The 20,532-nt window shown below is 44.9% G+C and overlaps 1 long non-coding RNA gene across 1 annotated transcript in view; it reads left to right on the top strand.

The window, feature by feature from the left end:
* The window catches only part of LOC135235272 (uncharacterized), a 55,144-nt gene that overhangs the window by 10,412 nt on the left and 24,200 nt on the right, over positions 1-20,532 (top strand). The window contains exon 2 of the long non-coding RNA XR_010324333.1: positions 17,934-18,003. This is a non-coding gene — a long non-coding RNA (uncharacterized LOC135235272). The remainder of the gene's footprint in view (positions 1-17,933; positions 18,004-20,532) is intronic.

Here is a 20,532-nt window from a genome sequence, read left to right as displayed (position 1 = left end):
GCAAAGACTGATACACATGTGAGCGAATGTAGCAGTACACCAGCGCACCATGTCCTAAGCAAATCATTCACGCCTCGATCGACACATCTGCCAGGAAGTCTGCTCTCTCAGGCCAGCCAGAGTGCTTAATTAGCCCTTATGGGCTATAACTATTCAGTACAATTACTAGTATATAAAAACACCCTTTGCATAGGTTCTGGGTAGTTGTAATCATTCCAATCACAACACATAGGCATAGGCATTACAGCACATGCATTGTGCTTTTTACAGAAAAATGTCACAAAGATGCATTGCAGAAAGCAGAATTGTACAGATTTTTATTTTTCTTTTGCGTAGAATTCTTTGTTATGTCCAGAGAATATTCCGGTGTACCAGTTTGTTATATAATAGTATGTAATAATGATTATATAATGAAATAGATTGATTTTTTTTACATTACAGTTGTTTCAAAGCATTGAGAAATGTGTTGGTTTACAAAATGAAGTGGCTAAAGGTGGTATCGATGCTGCTTAATGAAACAGGTTAAATATCATGATTCTTCCAGATGTACCAGTTTGCATTGCCAATGCCCTGTCTCTGCTCCAGCCTCTCTGGGATTGCTAGAAAGAGCTACTGTGCTCTGCAGCAAACAAACATACACATTCACACACACACACCGCACACACACACACACACACGCACACACACACACACACACACACACTCACCCACACACGCGCACACACACACACATACACACACGCACACACACACGCACACACAGGAAACCTAGGTCCAGCATTATAACCTTGTCAGAGCAATAAAACAATTAGAGGAAATAAAACTTGTGCAAGAATGAATAGCACTGGCATCAGCCAAATCTGCAGTCCATCTTATGAGAAATAGAAATGTCTATATAATGATAAATGCAAAATACAGGCTCAGTCTGGCTTTTCTACAACGTGAATGATAGTACTACACATTCTGTCCAACAGATTTACTGTAAGGTGGCTGTTTGACCTCCAGGTCTCTCAGCCAATAGCATTCGGGCGGCACTGTCCATTAACATAAAGCACATTAGGGCAGCAAATGGAAAGCAAATGGTCCTCGCACCAAGCTCAGTTAGCCACTGCTTCATGTTTCCGAGGTGCTAATCATTCAATGTGTCATCGAAGACAAGTGGGAAAATCAAGGAAATGAGCAGGGAGCACACGCAAAAATATAATTTTAAATGTTTAGCTCTTCATTCATAACGCCACGACGGCTCTGCGTTTCAGTGAAGCGCGATTCTGTTCTAGAATTATAATTAATTTTTGACGATTCCTCTAGGAATGAGGTCAGGGCTTTTATCGCCTAATTCAGCTTCTCTTGGCATGTCTGTAACCGATGCTGTTCTTACGCCTGAGGCAGTTGGGCATAGCCTGAATTAGGCTAGCCCCACTGAGCTTCCGGCCTCCTTGCCAAGCAGTACGGACCCCCCCCCCATCTTCCACAAAATGAGCTGTCTTCTTCTTTAATGTTTGTTCAAGACAACAGCTGGTGGTCCTTGTTAGGATTTTGAAGTGCTCCAGAAATGGATACCTCCCCCCATCTGTCTCCAGTGTGACGGCACAGCATGAGGTCACACACTTGACAATGCTGGAATTAAACTAATCCAGCATAAAACAGGCATGAAAACCTAATCTAGCTAAAGGTGCATGGTTTAATCCAGCAGAGTGCGCGTGAGCATGTTTGTGTGCGTGTGTGTGCATGTGTGTGTGTGTGTGCGTATGCACGTGTGTGTGTGTGTGTGCGCGTGTGAGAGTGTGTGCATGTGTGTGTGTGTGTGTGCGTGCCTGCGTGTGTGAGAATGTTTGTGTGTGTGAGACTCACACTCTATCAAACTCTACCCCAAACTCACACTCTACTCACATTCTACTCACACTCTACCCCAGACTCACACTTTACTCACACTCTACCCCAGACTCACACTCTACACACACTTTACTCACACTCTACCCCAGACTCACACTCTACTCATACTCCACCCCAGACTCACACTCTACTCACTCTCTACCCCAGACTCACACTTTACTCACACTCTACCCCAGACTCACACTTTACTCACTCTCTACCCCAGACTCACACTCTACTCACTCTCTACCCCAGACTCACACTCTACTCACTCTCTACCCCAGACTCACACTTTACTCACTCTCTACCCCAGACTCACACTTTACTCACACTCTACCCCAGACTCACACTCTACACACACTTTACTCACACTCTACCCCAGACTCACACTCTACACACACTTTACTCACACTCTACCCCAGACTCACACTCTACACACACTTTACTCACACTCTACCCCAGACTCACACTCTACCCCAAACTCACTGTTACGTCCCCTGCCTCTGCTTGCCTGGGTAGTGCAGGTGGAGGTAGTTGCTTAATTACCTAATTGGCTGATTGCCTCCACCTGCCTATGGCCCAATATATAAGCCCAGTAGTATGAGGCAGGGGGGATTTTCTTTTGGGTCTTGTGATTTGTGGAGGTTTTATTTTGGGGTTTGTGATTTGTGTGGAGAGCTTTTGTTTTGTGAACTTTGTGTGTTTTTGTTTTTTATTTAGATTAATAAATGTCTGGGTTTGTTTTTAGATCAGTTTCTGTCGTGTTTTAGATGCATCTGGACTTTGTTTGTTGCGGCCAGTCGAGCCAGCCGTAACAAAATGGGGGCTCGTCCGGGATCTGCCATCACACTTCCCTGCGGCGGCGAGGAGGCTGCGCGCAGACACAGTTCCCTGCGGCGTCGAGGACGACGCGCGCAGACACACACTTCCCTGCGGCGTCGAGGACGATGGGCGCAGACACACACTTCCCTGCGGCGTCGAGGACGATGTGCGCAGACACACACACTTCCCTGCGGCGTCGAGGACGACGCGCGCAGACACACACTTCCCTGCGGCGTCGAGTGCGACGCGCGCAGACACACAGGTCCCTGCGGCGTCGAGTGCGACGCGCGCAGACACACAGGTCCCTGCGGCGTCGAGTGCGACGCGCGCAGACCACAGGTCCCTGCGGCGTCGAGTGCGACGCGCGCAGACACACAGGTCCCTGCGGCGTCGAGTGCGACGCGCGCAGACACACAGGTCCCTGCGGCGTCGAGTGCGACGCGCGCAGACACACAGGTCCCTGCGGCGTCGAGTGCGACGCGCGCAGACACACAGGTCCCTGCGGCGTCGAGTGCGACGCGCGCAGACACACAGGTCCCTGCGGCGTCGAGGACGACGCGCGCAGACACACAGGTCCCTGCGGCGTCGAGGACGACGCGCGCAGACACACAGTACCCTGCGGCGGCGAGGAGGCTGCGCGCAGACACACACTTCCCTACAGTGGCAGATTCCTCTGGACAATTTGTGGACATTTGGTATTTATTTTTTTTGTTTTGTATAGTAATTTGAAGAAAAAAAAAAAAAGACCTTTTTAGTTTGTCTTTTTTTTGTCTTAAGGGTGGGGGTGTTACGTCCCCTGCCTCTGCTTGCCTGGGTAGTGCAGGTGGAGGTAGTTGCTTAATTACCTAATTGGCTGATTGCCTCCACCTGCCTATGGCCCAATATATAAGCCCAGTAGTATGAGGCAGGGGGGATTTTCTTTTGGGTCTTGTGATTTGTGGAGGTTTTATTTTGGGGTTTGTGATTTGTGTGGAGAGCTTTTGTTTTGTGAACTTTGTGTGTTTTTGTTTTTTATTTAGATTAATAAATGTCTGGGTTTGTTTTTAGATCAGTTTCTGTCGTGTTTTAGATGCATCTGGACTTTGTTTGTTGCGGCCAGTCGAGCCAGCCGTAACACTCACACTCTACTCACTCTCTACCTCAGACTCACACTCTGGTCACACGCTACCCCAGACACTGATACAGCTTCAATGAGTCAGATTTTACTGCAAATCTCCTTTGTACCAAACCATCGGAACATGTCCTCTTTCCTAAGACCACACAAGCCTTTAAATATCAATCTTTAAATATTTTAGACATCAGAAAATAGAATACGACTCAGATCCCATAATGAATTCACAGTCGTTTAGATGTGGTATTTGGTCTCAGGAAATGGGGTTACAGGAACTGCGTAATGTTCTCTTTTCTGCTTCAGTAAATCTTCCATGTCTTATTTATGGGTGTGTAAAACTGGCAGGTCCAAAACAATGCACAAATCAACGTTTCTGCAGCTGCACCAATTCCAAAATGCCAAACCGGGCTGAATTTAGGGGGAAACTAGCTGTCAAAATAACATGAACTAATTTTCTTTATTGTGGAACTGTGTGGATGCACTGCTGTTATTTCTCATAACTGGTGTTATAACTGGTGTTATTCTTTGCTGATAATGACTACCGTCATTACGTGACACCGACAGGAACAAGGGGAAGGGAGCAAACAAACACTATTTCTAACAGCTTGAGCTAACACCAGCAATTTCTACCAAAAACAAGAAAGTGCTTGTGAAATTTTAGGATTTGGGAGGAAAACATGTCAACCCAGCTACATTTAGCAAAAAGCTCTGGTGTGATCAGTTAATAACGTTAACTGCCACTGAAAAGTAAATGGCCACAAATTGCAAGCAATGGATCAGACTCGGGTGGGAACTTCCCAAGTTTCACTGGATGCCTTAAGATGCCTCAAGGATATTCACAAATCACAAATATGCAACGAGTGGAACAACTTAAAGTCCTCAATTTGGAAAAAAATACTTTTACAATGCTTTTTAACAGTGACTTACCTGAAAGATTAACAGGCTTTGATTTTGTGACCTAGAATAAAGGATTTAGACTGAAAAAATAGGCAACATTGTAAATTAAACTGAATTGAATGGGAAATAAATTTAACTGAATTAGTGCTGCTTTGAATCATATCAAATTGGAGCTGAATTGGATTGAATCGTTTGAATCGGATCAAATTTTTTTAATTGTTGCATCTTTCCTGCATGGCATCATAGAAACTGTCTCTCTTCTGAAAGGGAAAGGTTCACACCCTACTTCGTTCATGCTGTAGGGCCTCTTCATTAACATTAAAGCAGAAAACAGGTGACTTGTAGAGAAAATAAAACGTTTGCCATGGATTCATTCCAAAGACAGGCTTGCTCTGTCGTTGGGACCCACTTCCAAAATCAAATGAACATCAGAGGAAGAAAGGGGAGGAGAAGAACAGAGAGAGACCCGCGAGGACCGGGAGACGCGCGTGTTTAAGGTCCTGCCAAAACAGGAAGTGGGCCCGCGTTCCTCTCCTCTCCGCACGCCGCGGAAATAAAAGCGATGGGGAGATGGGCGGACATGGGCATCCTGGAATCACAGCAAGCCCTCTCTAATTAGGCCGTCCTCTTGAGCTGTGCGTACGTACGCAAGCCCTGACGTCTCTGGCTCGTCACATGACCAGCTAGCGCCATTAGCGCTCAGGTAGCCTAATGTACCCGTGCGCCATTCCGTCTCCACTTCATCTCCCTCCGGGATTACGGGGCTCTCCTTGTCCATTTCCTGCCAGAGAGAGAGAGAAAACCAGACAAAAGGAAGGAAAGGAGAAATGAATGAGCAGATGAAAGATAGAGGGGGCAAGGAGAGAGAGAGAAATAACTCTGGAGTTGCAGAGCGTAATTAGATCAGGGTTATCAGGCTTTGCTCAATGGGTCACAGCTGATAAAAACAAGCAAATTCAATTTCCCAGCTCCGCGGCCCGGCTTTATGAAGTGTCCGGGCGGGAGGCGGTCCGTGCCTGGCAGTCCGCACGCCAGAGAGGGGAGCGGGGGAGGGAAATGAAACCTGCGGACGTCGCTCATCGATTTCCCGAATGAGCTCACGGAAATGCACGTCCGTCAAGATATCAGTTTTTTTTTTAAAATCTGTTTTTCTGCAGAAAAGAGAAACGACCGCGGGTCGGTTGACCAAAGGGAAAAGCGCTTCAGAACGACGCACAAAGGCGACCGTGAGGGGTTTCGTAAAATTTCGGAACGTGAATAATACAGAACACGGCAGAGCGTTTGGAGCTCCCGCTCTCTTTTTGTTTCGGCGCCTCGCCCCCCCGTGTTTGCACTGCGTTCAGCTGGGGGTGTCGGTTAATGTTTCCGCCTCCATCATCTCCGTCGGCCCGTCGCTCTATAAATAGCGGCCGGCGCGATGTCGCCGCGGCGACGGCGCCGCAGGTAGGGCTAAATAATTGTAAACAAGTCCACTTTGGCGGAGGAGACGGATGGGACCCTAGCGAGGAGAACACAAACACCGGAGCCGAGCCAAGCGGCGCTCCCTGTCCACGGAGAAAATAAATAACGGCCATTGCTCCGACCCCCTGCTGTGGTCATTTTGTCCTGGAAAGCAATTCTGCAATAAATGCGTTTCCTACCGGCGCATTCAGATGAACAGTTGCCCTTCTGCCCCCGGTCTCTCTCCTCTGAAATCTAAACATTGCCTGGGAAACTGAATTAAAGAGATGGAGTACCGTGCGTGTGTGTGTGTGTGTGTGTGTGTAAAAAAAAATCACGAAAAAGGGTCCAATTGAAATGGATTGCGTAGTGTCCAAAGCCACGAAACATTTTGTTCTGATTAAAGAGAACTTGTGTGAATGCAGAGCGGGTTATATCAGATGAGACTGCGCTATTGTTCGTAAGTTAAAACAGGAGCGCGCTGAAAACGTTTCTCACGCACCTTTTCGAAATGGAAAAAACGTCACTTCCTGTGGCGTCGTTCCGCGGCGATGGCTGTGATGGAGCTGGTCGGACAGGAAGTGCAGCGACATCATTTCCAGCCGCTTGTTTTTGTTTCCTTTTTGTTTTTTTAAAATGGTTTTCATGGTACCGCTTCTTTGTGCCAGCACAGACAATATGGCACACGGCAACGGTTGTTAATTACTAAGAGCGATTAAAATACATTTCGCCCTGAAAGGACTGCGAGCGCCCAATCTATCATGTACTTCAGCCAATCTATCAGGAGGGCCTTGTGATTAGTTGCCCTGCCTTCTCAAATTATGATGTTAATAAGTCACTATTAAAGTATTTGTGCCCTCTGCAGAACCTTCTCGGCTTGTAGAATTTCACCACCAGCTTCTCGCTCTCACTACTGGAAAAAGGGGTCAGGCTATATGCATCGGAAAAGTAATGCTTGCTTTCATTCTCATAAAAAAGCATTGTAAGAAGTTGAAAGAATGTGAGAGAATGCGTGATGAATCCATTATTTTATCCCGTAGAACTTTGCTATATTTATTTATTTTATTTTTTTTTTTGAAGAGTAAATTATTTAAGATTACAATTATGGTACTGCAGGTTTTCTTCTGCCACATAGGTATGAACGGTAGACCTGGAATGTGTAAAATGGATATTTGCACACCTGAGAAGCATTTTTGCAGGTGCTTACAAATGGAGCATGAAAGCCAAGAATCTAGCGAGAAAAATATTTGCTGCAACACTGCTTACTTGCAACACAGAAACTTTATTGCTGACGTTTTGGTCAGAGACGATGAAGGTGTTGCAAGTAAGCAGTGTTGCAGCAAATCTTTTCTTTTTTTTCACTAGACTTGGTATGTTTAGCACATTTATTATATATTCCAGTTATAAGCATTTATTTGTCTTTTTGTGTTTTATTTGTTGTTCTTTTGTCAATTTTGAAATGCTTGGAATTAAGATTTGAGTAATTTATTGTTATGAAAACCATGCCACAAACAGTAGAGCAAAAGACATTTGAAAAAGGTCTCTTCAACCAGAAAACAATGAGACAATCAGATGTACAGTAGAAAATTTTATAAAATCTCTTTTGTGTCTTGCCATTTATATAAATTTCCTGTCCCAAAATATTACGTACAATGTAACTGGGTCGACCAGATTAGACGAGATGATCCTATAAAAAAGGTGCTTCTTATTCTGCATTTTGAATTACAATGGTTAGCTTTGAAATGGGCCAAATATGTTTAATCTCCACAGAACAGGCTTAATACTGAATGCCTGCTCCTGTGTGTGCGTGTGGCAAAGTGTGATATATATAACTACAGCATCTTTCTTTCCTTAAACGTGGCATGATCGTTTCTATTCAGATATCCAGGTTGGCTCCCTGCAGAAACCTTGTAAAATAAATACTAGGATTTAAGCATTTAAAGACCGGAGGTCTTCAAAAGCGAAATGTTTCCAATAATGGAACCGCTGGGTGGATTCTCTAGTGCTTGTGCTCGCTGAAACAGGGGAGTTTAAGACATTTAAATCGCTTGGCTTCGCTCATAATTTAGCCAACCGTCTCTCTGACTGTGCACCTGGACTGCCTTACAGTATGACATACTGTAATGACCTCCAGAATTGACGGGGAGGTCTTTTCTGAGGGTGTAAATCTCCTAATCCCCTTCCTGGTGCGAGCTCACCCCACACGCTGGCCAGCGCTGAGGTATGGAGCGCCCTCTGCCTCTGCTCAGCTCAGGGAAATCTCCTACACTGCTTCACGAACGTGCAAAATATCAATCGATCAAATTTCAGTGCGGAAAATTAAACTGCAATGCAACAGAGTGGCAAGAGGGTTGATAAAATGCCTCTGTAACTAACGAAAAGAAAAGACAGAACTCTGGGATAGAATAAGATTATGGACCGTCATCCCAGAGATAATAAATGCACTTAAACTGAAATTAAATTTCTGAATTTTGGAGCAATACCCGATATTGTAATAGCACTGACTTATCCTGTTCAATCCAGTTTGGGATGGAAAGATACTGGAACTTGATTCAGTCAAATCAATCAGTCAATTTTTATTTATGTAGCACATTTTACAAAGGAGTTGTCTCAACAGGGTTCACCAGTAACCCTGGCATTCAATGGCTTCTATGATCTTTCAGTTTCACCAGATCGCATAAGAATCATAGTCATCTTTAGTGAGCAAATCAAAGGCCAATGAACAGACAGGAAAATCTTGTGGAATCTTGTGGGGGTTTGGTCTAGTTTTGGTTTCACTCTACCTACAAGGGACGCGATGGTGGGTTAACAAATATTTTCTCTTGTAGGAGCTGTAGCTAGATACTGGTCGTCTGTGCTGGCATCCATTTTCCCCAGATAAACTCGTGCTCAGCGCAGATCAATTCTAAAGCATAATTTGGGTTTTACTGTGCCACACATCCGTTGTGTTGCAATCTCACAGGAATGTGGAGGTGCGATTGCCACTACGGACTACGGGGGGGGGGGGGAGGGGTGGAGAGACATTGTGAACCGTGAGGGGAGGGAGTTGAAGCAACACATTTCGTTCCAAAATGTAACAATTTCGCCTGATGCGTGAGACTCGAAATCTGTGCGATTTCCACTGCGCCTTCATCTCCTCCTCCTCCTCCTCCTCCTCTTCCTCGGCTTGAATCCGCATCAGGGAGCTTCACGCGCAGTCAGGTGACTTTAAGCTCGGAAACAAAGGCTGCCATCGCCACGTCAGAACGTGCAAACGAGCACGTTAGGAAAAAAACCCGCTTAATTAAACACTTCCCACTGACCTGAGTTTGATTTACCCAAAATAAATAAAGAAATCCATCTGGCCCGTCTCAGCAGCATAGGCCAGCGGAATTCCCGGGCGCCTGTTGCTTTGGAGACCCGGAGCGGCGGAACGTTAACCGTGGAAACGGAGTCCTGGTGGAATAGACCCCACTGATCTCTGAGGACCAGAAATGCACTGTCCTCCTGAGCACCTGGCTCCAACCAGTCCTCCGGAAGAAACACGTTTATGTGTGACAGGAAGTGAGAGGCCTTCGGTGCGCGGAGGATCGATGTCTCCGCGGCACCTGGCTGATTGGCTAGCGTGGGGTCTGCCGCACTCGCCTGTTCTGTGTTATTCACGTCCCGAAAATTCTTGACCAGCCAAGTCATTCACCCATCCGAATCCAATTCAACATGCGTTTCATATGCTGAAGAGAGAAGTTAAGGAAACCAACCCACAAAGCATGCAGGAGCTGAAGATGGCTGCAGTACTGGCCCGGTCGAGCTTCACTAGAGAAGATATACAGCACCTGGTGATGTCTATGGGTCACCAACTTCACGCAAAGGAAATGTGACAAAGTACTAAACATGACTATTTTCATTTACATAAAATATGAATATGTCCCAAACATTATGGTGCCCTGAAATTGGGGGGGGGGGCTATGTATGAAAAGTTCAGATGTACTGTATATATTTATTTATATGATGGAAATATTAAAGAACAGATTTACAAAAATATTTTACTTAAAAAAAAAACATATAACGTGCAAAAACTCAATAACAAATTCAGTGAGGGAATGTGCCATATGAAGCTGAATACAGCTGTCTTTTTCATCCAGAGCTGGGTAGACTGAAATCACATTAAGATCTTTTTCATTACAGAAGCCTGCTGCCCGTGTCTGTCTTATTACTGTACCTTGTATATCTGAGAGAGAGAGAGAGAGAGAGAGAGAGAGAGAGAGAGAGAGAGAGGGAGAGAGAGGGAGAGAGAGGGAGAGAGAGAGGGGGAGAGAGAGAGAGAGGAGAGGGGAGGGAGAGACAGAGAGAGAGGGAGAGAGAGAGAGAGAGAGAGAGAGATGCTGTGGAGCGGTGGTTTTATTCAAAAGAGCCGAGCAGGCACAGAGAGGTGCAGGTGAGGTGTGACGGGTTTTTGGGCGAGCGATTCTGTCGGGGTGGTGGTTATCGGGGGGAGGTAATGTGAGCTGAATTGGATATTGATCTGTGTCAGACTGTCACAGCATGGCAGCATGGAGCCGGTGAACTGGACCCTGATTTCATGCCCCCTGACGCCACCCCAACCGCCCCCCCCCCACCCCCCCGGTGCGTAACCCCTCGCGTGGCGGCCCCAAGCCCATCATGCAGAAACCGAGCGAGCAGGAAGCTTTTCTTTGTGTCGTGATTATTGGATTCCCCTCTCCACTTCCTGCCCAATCAAGATCTTCATTAGTTCCTAGCAGGAAAAAAAAACAAAATCAGCAGCGGAGAGTGCGACCCAGAGCCCTCATCGATTTGGAAATCATCGTTATTGTTGGAGGAAGCTTTTCGTGCTGTGTGACACAGACGGCAAATCTCCAACATTTACACAATCTTTTATTTTAATCATTAAAATTTTTTATCAGGTCAAATAATATAGATTTTTAAAAGGCTCAGCTGATTCACAGCAAAGTTGCTCCATTAAGGGGATCCCACGTGGGGCATCATTGCCAGTTGAAGTAATTGTTCTCAGTTCAAAAATGTCTCCCAAATCCGGACATACGGGCAGTGCTTACTTTGGCCAAGAATTCCCGCAGGATAACCTGTCACCAACCATGGCATTGCCCTGCCTGGAAATGTAATATATTGCAGTATATTGAAATTAAGTATATTTTCTAGATATTGGCAAATATACCATTTTCTGCTGCTTTCAGGTATTGCAGTAAATGCAGTTTATATACTTGAAATAAATAAAATGAATTTCTGCGAAAAATGTTTATCATTAACTTTTCCGTAACAGTCTCATATTTTAAATATCAGAAAATATATTTGAATTGATTAGAAAGATATTGCAGTATGTTCAGTGGGGGGGATTTATAGCGATGGGGGCAGTGTTTTTGCTTCCTGCGTAAAATGGATGCCTGCGATGACCCAAACGATGAAGAAAAATAAACCGACATTCATTTTTCTTTGTTCACAAACGCTGCCTTTCAACCTTTTCAAGCGTCGCTAATCCCTCAAGAGGCGTCTTGTGTTTAAAGTTATCTTGTATTCCTCCCGTGGGCCATTAAGAATCAAAGAAAAAAAAAATTAATTAATTAAGAAAGAAGGCAAGCAATATGTTCATCGTTGGCTCTCGCGGTTTGGTGCTGGAAGAGCATACGGCGGATTTCTAAGCGCCATCTGCCAGGAGAGCTTTCCGCAATATCAACGCGCGCCGCTGAGGCGCTAGCTTCGTAGCTTCCAGCTTGTGGGTTCAGGGTTTGTGTTTGTTTGCGCGCTCGCTGTTGAAAGCCAAACTGGGAACTGTAATGCCGTGTGTAGCTACGGTGAAGAGCCGCAGAAGAATTGCTCAGAATGCCTTACGGTCTGAGAAGGAAATGGTTACAGGCTGCTGTGGACTCAAGGGTACAAAGTTCACACTGAAATTGGGGAAGTAGGCATTATATCGATAGAAAAGGCATTTCACGTTAATATCTGGCCATGGGCCGGTCACATTAATATCAAAGTCGTGGTCACGGCTCATGTAACTGTCACATGAGAGGCTGACAGGGAAGGACTGCATCAGGACTTCACAGGTGGTGAGACCGTGTTTATCTTCTCTGTTCCTCCTGTAGCCCCGTTCTGAAGTAAAAATCACAGCAAATGGTGGGTGCTGGCCCCCTTTGAAAAACATTCTGCCACAAAGTGGAATCTTTTAATTTAATCTCAATTAATGTTTCTTTCGGCAAATGATTTACATACTTTGTGACTTTTACGAAGACCAGGCAGTGCCATTTCTTTAACAGATGCCAACTTGTCAGCGAAGCTGGGGCTGTGCTTATTTTTCAGCACCGATATGCATATCAGCTCTGAGCTTTAGCTGGGCTAACAGGTGTTATGCTAAATTATGTTGAGGGAAAATGCTACAAAAAAAAGCAGCCTACCAAACATTCACAAATGCTACAGAAGCTTCTCTGAGAAAAGGTTTTACCTGTCGATGAAACAAAAACCAGAGCAGAGATAAACTTAAACGCCACTCGTGTGTTTTTATTTATGCTGTGTTTATAGGCATGATGCCTACGTGCTGTAACCCTGGCAGTTATGTTCCTGAATTATTCTTAATGGTTTAACAGCAATTGTTTGTGTGCCTGCTGCTGCTGTTAGGTTTGTGATTGTGTTGTTTTCGTTACTAGACCTCCACCTGTGGCTGATTGTGCGATGTTTCACGGGGTTTGAATGCAGATTGAGGGTCAGGAGCAGTGCCTAGCTTCAGTCAGCATTTGTCCTCCATTTGGCCTCATTGCTGAAAATCCAACACAAGTTCAGTGATTGCCAGAATTAGAGAACAAAAAAAATCATAACATTTGTCAGGGAGGCTTGGGCGTTTAAATGAAAGATAACACTTTAAAATGATAAAATATCAAATAAAAAGTCAAATAAAATTCACACCTAGCAGGAAATAGTTTGTTTTTTATCTTAGGTTTTTGCTTTTTATTGCACTTAGATAAAAGATGTAATCGATAGACATTTCTGTTGGGACCCAAGAACATCCTGCATCTGGCCAGAGACTCATTGTCTCTGCTGGAAATGTCAGAAGTACACTTTACTCTTTGGATCAGACCGTGCTGTAATAGCATAATGCTTCGGTACCTCGGCGCGCTCACGTAAAGCCCGGCTGGCTGGCTGTATGCTGAAGTGCTGTAGGAATGATAAGAAGAGCTGCTTCTCTCTGGCTAAGCCTTAAGCCCAGGAGCTGGGGAGCTTCTCTCTTCTCCTCTGCGTTTCTCTTTCTGTGCTGGAGGACACACCGCCACCATGTCCGCATGCACGCTCACCTTACTGTCAGGGAAAGAGTTTGTATTAATTATCTGATTCTGGTCATAATATGATTATGTTAGACCTAGGCCCATATTCAATCAACAATTCATCCTTTTGCTTAAACACAAGTAAGCGCAAGTATTACTCTGGCTTCACAAACTGAGTTTTGATGAGTTCATTTTAACAATTGCTGAACTTTCCAGACCGTGTTTGTGAAGAGAATAATAATTATTCTATTCAATTGTTAGTCAAAGTTATGCGTTATTTTCTAAATATGTTTATGATAAAATTATGCTTATATTTTATCCTAAACATTATGAAAAATTATGCTTATTGTTATTGTCATTATTATATGTATTCTATCACAGTTTAGCATGCTCAGTGGCAGAATTTTGATCTGTTTAGGAAAGAGAGCTGGCAGGTTATTCCTCTGGAATGTGTAATGGAGCCGACTGCTTCTCTTCCCTCTGTATCCCAGCAACTCTGGAAGGGCATCAGAGGCAGAACTCGGGCATCCAATCAGAGCACTGCCCGCTGACTGACTCCACCCACCCTGTCTTTCTGCTGGTGCCAGTAACACCTCGCTCCCGGCCAATCTTCTGCTTCCGCCCGGCTGGCATGGGCCAGAGGTGATCCAGATGCAGTGGGTGGGTCACTGTACTGGGCCATGGTCACATGTGCCCCTTCTAGTCACATGATTGTTTTTGGGGGTCAGTGCAACCCCCTTTAGTCAAAAATAAGAATGGGAAGTACTGATACAGATAGGGAGGCATGGGCTCCAAGATTTTCTTTCAAAAAGCCAAGGGTTTTTTTTCTTCTAGTGTGTCTGAGATTTGAGCTGAGAAAGCGAGACATTTTTTTTTGGATAGCCTACATTTTCAACCAAAATATTTAATAAATCAATGATTCACAAGTGAGCGCAGGTTTCCTTTATTACAAATATTAGACCCACTGTGGACAGGAGTACAATACAGGCAAGGATGGAAAAAGTGCTCTAACCTTTGACCTCCAAAACTCTTATCCTGGGTCGATCGTGTATGTCTGAAGAAAATGGTGCGGGAGCAGGGTTGGAGAGAGCAGGTTTGGAGAGAGCAGGGATGGAGGAGCAGGGATGGAAGGAGTAGGGATGGGGGGGCAGGTACGGAGGGAGCAGGGATGGAGAGAGCAGGGATGGAAGGAGTAGGGATGGGGGGGCAGGGACGGAGGGAGCAAGGTGGGGGCAGGGATGGGGGAGCAGGGATGGAGGGAGTAGGATGGGGGAGCAGGGATGGAGGAGCAGGGATGAGGGATGGAGGGAGTAGGGATGGGGGAGCAGGGATGGAGGAGCAGGGATGAGGGATGGAGGAGTAGGGATGGGGGAGCAGGGATGGGGGAGCAGGGATGGGGAGTAGGGATGGAGGGAGTAGGGATGGAGGGAGCAGGGATGGAGGGAGTAAGGATGGAGGGAGCAGGGATGGAGGGAGCAGGGATGGAGGGAGTAATGATGGAGGGAGCAGGGATGGAGGGAGCAGGGATGGAGGGAGTAATGATGGAGGGAGGTTACAGGGCTCAGGATCACTTCTCTCCAGCACTATCTGTTCTGCATTCTGGAAGTTTCCGGTGAGAACCAGGCTCCCCGGTCTGTCCGTCGTCACCCGCCAACGTGCACTCTCCACTTTGAAGAGCGCCGTGAGTCACGATGATGTCACCGGCGATGACACAGAGAGGAAAGCTCGGGCCCCCAGGACTTGAGCACGCACTCCCCGCCTTCTTACATTTTTTTATGTATTTTGCGGGCATGACTAGGCATGAATATCTGGGATTCTAATCGGCAGCAGGCAAAAAAATGTTTCTCTGGACACGGCTGATGCTTTGCATGGACTGATTGCAAAACAGCTGTTGGGGAACAGCGTTGTATTGCTGATCAATCACACAACCCTGATCGTTATTGTAATATGCTTGTTTGACAGGTCGATTTTAACACCAAGGCTGGCGATTTTTTTTTTAAAAACTACATTTGAGGAAAAAAGAATGTGCAACCTATTTTTACTTTCAATTCCCTCGGTCTGACCCTCGCCAAACAAGGTGTGTGTTTTCTTTTTCTTTTTCCACTTTGAAAGGTCGAATTTAACGCGGCTCAAATGCAAAAAGCCGTGTCGCGAGTAAAAAAAAAAGCAAACGGGGTTGGATTCTCTCGCAGTTCCAATTCAGAGAAGGGAGAAAAAAGAGCTGTGTAGGGGGACATTTTCAGCTCATTACGCGGTCTGGCATTTAGCGATGTACAGTAATGATGTCAACAGTGTCCCCGGCTTCAGCAAGCTAGTACATTTATCCACTCTTCATCCAGCCCCCTGCTCGCCCAACACCATACGCTTATTAAGCACAGAAAAGACTGCCACGTTCTTCCGCTGAGACACTAACTGCAGCCTTCTAAAAGCGCCGGGCTGCGTTTCTTTGCCGAGTTTAAACAGGATATTGACAGCCGTTCCGGTATCCATCTTGTAATTCCAGTGGGACACGTGCATCGTGTCAATAGACTGTTGTAATCACTTTTGTACACATCACTTTGAACTGGCTCTTAATTGCGATTTTATTTCAATCAATTGTGTTTGTTGATATTAGATATGTTAATCTATTGTAACTATAAATGTGTATAAACAAGCTGTGGAGATCGGTTTTATGCACTCATCAGTGCCGATTATATGCCCTCATATAACTCATGAACTGTTTATGTTTTCAATTTCCCACTCGTTGCCGTGAAACACAGAATTTAATGCACTGCTTTCAGTAGTGCCAAACAGTTTGTACAGGTGAGATCTGTGATGTCGTTCATGGTATACACAGGCTGCTATAGGCTGCTGATGCTATCTGATGTTAGCACACATTGCTTTCACATCAACAGCCTCTGGCCCAGGCCTTCTAAACGCAGCAACATCCACGCAAGGTTCCCGCAAAGAGAAATACGTGACTCTTTAAAATAGCGAAGCGCGCACTCGATTTGTTATCGATTCTGGATTGCGCCGAGCCCACGGAACGTAGCGCAGTGTGGCTGTATCGCGCTGCTCGCCGGCGACCCCTGCTGGTCACTCAGGCGCCTGCGGTGCGCCTGCTCCAGCTGCTTATGAAGTGTCCTCCTCCCACTCAGGTGTGTGTGAGCTCGGCTTGTGGACACGGTGCGTGGAGGAGCAGCGTGTCGTGTCACGCGCTTCAGAAGAGAGCTCCTGCTTGTCTGGGCCCTCCCTGATTCATAGCAGAGCCTGCGGTGATGAGCACGTCTGTTGAACTCAATTGAGCATTACAGTGTACATATTTGGAAACAAGAGGCAGAAAGTATTAATAACATTATACTTGAAGCAGTCTTCACTATTTTGGTATTTGAAGTGGGGATAAGGAATATGTATTGTAGCTTGCATGATGTTAGATTGTTTTTTTACCTTTTACATCCATGTTTCATCTCTAAAGTTGACTGATATGTATCATATTTACTTTCTATTGTAAATCACCCTCTAGCATCCCATTCATCTTTGTCAATACGCCGTATGCTGTCGCTCTGTCACTCTTGGAACAAGATGTTTACTTCCTGGAGTTCCCACAAGCATGACCAATCACAGAAGTTTACTGAGAACACAGAAAGGTTGTGCTCCTTAACAGTGCTAACATGTTTCTTAGTAAAATGTTGAATCTGCCTACATTCTTTCCTGATAAAGTCGGCAGAATCTACATACTTCTCATGATAAATGAGTTCAGCAAAAACTACTGGGTTCGGGAAAACAAATAAGAAAGGTAAAGGCAAATTGCTCCAGTGGTCATTTATTTCATTTCTGTTTCCATGGTAGTGAGTTGAACGCATTAGCTACCATAACTCAATACTGAGAAAATGCATATATATTAATTTAACTGTTCATCTGGTTTGTGGCACCAAAATGTATTTCCCAGCCTCAGTTTGGCAGCAGCCTAGACACACAACCTTCTGATCTGCTGCTGTGACATGTCTACCTAACAGTATTTAGGTTGGTGTAAATTGCTCTGTACATTGCAGTCATTCCATATATGCCTAAATCGTTTATGTGTGTCATTTCAACTGCCACGAGTGAGAAAACAGTCAAAGTGCACCGAAAAGCTACATCTTAGTTCTATGCCTTTGGTATAGGTTATTCTTTTCCTGGAATCTTGAGTTAATGTTTTCCATTTAATGCTTCGCCAAATGACTCTGCTGATGAAGGTGATGAAGGTCTGCAAATGGAGGTCCTGCGAGGTTTTCCCTGGGGAATGATTAAGCGCCATCTAAATATGGAGTATCGAGGCGGGCTAACGGCTTCCTTGATCAGACATGGATTTTTTTTTTGAGATTTTGTTTTCCAGTAAGTGCACCCCGCACCCCAAACGTGGACCTGCACCCAAAATTGGTTCTGGTACATTCACGAGATGGTGAAGGACTTGGCACTGAAATACAACCCACACGCTACTGAGGAAATGAAAGATGGCATAATAGAATCTCCATTCAGTTACTGATGGCTTATCATTATTCTCATTTCAGGTCATTGAATAAGTGTGCGTCTGTGCCCGCCCGAGCTGAAACTTCATTTGGAGGATCCTGTAAGAAAGCAGTTAAGTGTGGTCATTGTTAATGATGATGATGGCTAAAAGCAGTGAATGTGGGACTGTGGGTGGTACATCCAGCTAAAGCTCTGGATCTTAGGTCAGTGATGTGCAATCTGGATGAAATTGCGCTCAGCAGAATAGCAACACAGATATTGTTATTAAAATCAGACATCTCATAATGCCAAATCAGAACAAAAGCAAAATAATTATTAAGAATAAATGAAATGGTAACACTTTTCAATAAGGCCACATGAATTGGCATTAACTAATGCAGTTCTTAACATTAATTAATGATGTACAAATACATTAATTAAGCATGAAATATAGTTAGTAGTTAACAAATACATTAACTAATATATTAGTTACATAATTATTTATACATTATCAATACATATGATACACTTAATTAGTTAAATATTAACAAATACATGAACTGTTTTTTTAATCCCAATATGAACTAGCATTAACTAATGTTGTTGTTAACATGAATTAATGATGTACAAATACATTAATGACACTGTACAGATTACCTTTTGAGTAGTTAGTAGTTAATTAACAACTACATCAGTTAATGCCAATTCATGTGACCTTATTTTAAAGTGCTAACATGAAAAGAATATGGCCTGGATTCTATTGCATATGTATTTACCTATGACTTAAAGATAAATAAGTGTTACAGTTGTCTTTTTATATTTAGCCAAATTCATTAATTTTAACTGTTTTTGGGAGAAAAAGGACTAACACTTGCATGTCTTTCCAAGTTAAAGACAAATGATTTAATCTACCCCGTGGAATGACCTAGGGAAGCACCTTTTCCAGTACTCTGATTACTCTCTAGCGACCGTAATTTGCAGTTTGCCAAATGATCTTCTTGGCGAGATTTACGTATGAAATCCATTCGTCGGACTAATCATAAATAACGTTTTTATCATTAGGCACATATAGTCTTTTGCTTATGACCCAACATAAAAAAATGACTGAGAAAAATGACTGCTGGGTGGTAGTTATGACAACAGCTGACGAAGTACAGACCGCTGGTCTGTTTCTGATCGAGCAGCCCAAAAAAACACCAGCCCGGTCTTTGCTGAACAAACAGTAGTTTTTATGAATTGCGAGGAGCCACGTGAAAAGCATAATAAGGGAAGAGAGGAAAAGTCTGATATTTTATATTTGCAGTAATTTCATTTGGAGGGGGAAAAAAATCACAGCCATTTCAGGCCATTAGTACCTGGGAACGGCCGCCTTTATGGGGAGAGAAAGGAGCTCCCATTCTAATTTAATTCGCAGATATTGCTTTAGCATTAGGCAGGCAGGCAGTGGGCAGGGGAGACAGAGGAGGATTCGAGCGCTTTTTATTGAATAGCGTCCCACGCACCTTCATGGTTGCGCTGTCTGGGCTCCTCCAATAAGGATACGATAAGCATACGCCACGTTTAGCATAAAAGCTTTCAGAGAGCCGGGCACCCCGCGGTCCAATGAGGTTTCTCTGAGGCCGCTATCGCCTGAAGCCGTTGTGGGTATCGCTATCCGATGGTGCCCTCTGTGTGCTGCGGATGTTTCCGGAAGGGCTGTGGGCGAGGGAGGCCGGTGCCAAATGCAGTGTTTTGTGCCAGTCAGTGGGGTGTTTCACGAAGCAGGATTACAGAGTTAGCGAGCTGGGTAGCTGCACTGAGTAAAACCCGGAACGGCTCTTTTAACCGCAGTCCAAGTTCCAGATTTGGGAGGGTTCCGGGTTTTACTCAGTGCCAGTTATCCAGCTAACTCGGTGATCCTGCTTTGTGATACAGGGTTTTACTCAGTGCCAGTTATCCAGCTAACTCGGTGATCCTGCTTTGTGATACAGGGTTTTACTCAGTGCCAGTTATCCAGCTAACTCGGTGATCCTGCTTTGTGAAACAGGGCCCTGGTGTTGGATCCAGAGTCCTCCCACCGGCTGTGTTCCTCTCGTGTGATTGGTGTAAACCGTTATTCAACCCCGTGTGGCGAGGCCTCGCACGGTCCTAAAAATAATAAGCAACCCACCCACCTCTGACCCGAACCTGACCCGGAAGTTAATCACTCATCCTCTCATTCGACCCCGCTCAAGGCATAACAAATAACGAACTATGCGTTTAAAACTGCCCGTCGTCCGTTTCATTCATCACGAAATAACGTCAAAAGGACATTCTTTTCCGTATTTGCACAACGCAACCAGACAAGGCACAGCCATCTCCTCATTGCTGCTGCAGCGTTATTTTACCACTGCAGCTCTACCGCGGCTAAAACTCTTTAATGCAGACTGATTCACAAAAGTGCAAACGCAAAGGTGCCTGCGAGCCGGGCCAACGTGCAGTCAGCAGTGTCACAACCGAGAGGAGCAGTTGACAAATAAACCTACAACATAAAGTTAAGTGCCATGCTAGGTGCAAGAGAGAGATGCATAAAGCTTTAAGTAGCTTGGGGCTTTCAGGGCATAATGTTGGACACAGCGCAGGCGGAGCAAGCAGACTCATGATAAATGAGTTCAGAAAAAAAAACTATTGGGTCAGAATTGA

The sequence above is a fragment of the Anguilla rostrata genome, chromosome 11 (genome assembly GCF_018555375.3).
Source record: "Anguilla rostrata isolate EN2019 chromosome 11, ASM1855537v3, whole genome shotgun sequence".
Taxonomy (NCBI): Eukaryota; Metazoa; Chordata; class Actinopteri; order Anguilliformes; family Anguillidae; genus Anguilla; species Anguilla rostrata.
Note: the sequence above shows the minus strand (reverse complement) of the source record. Positions and strands in the feature narration are given on the sequence as shown.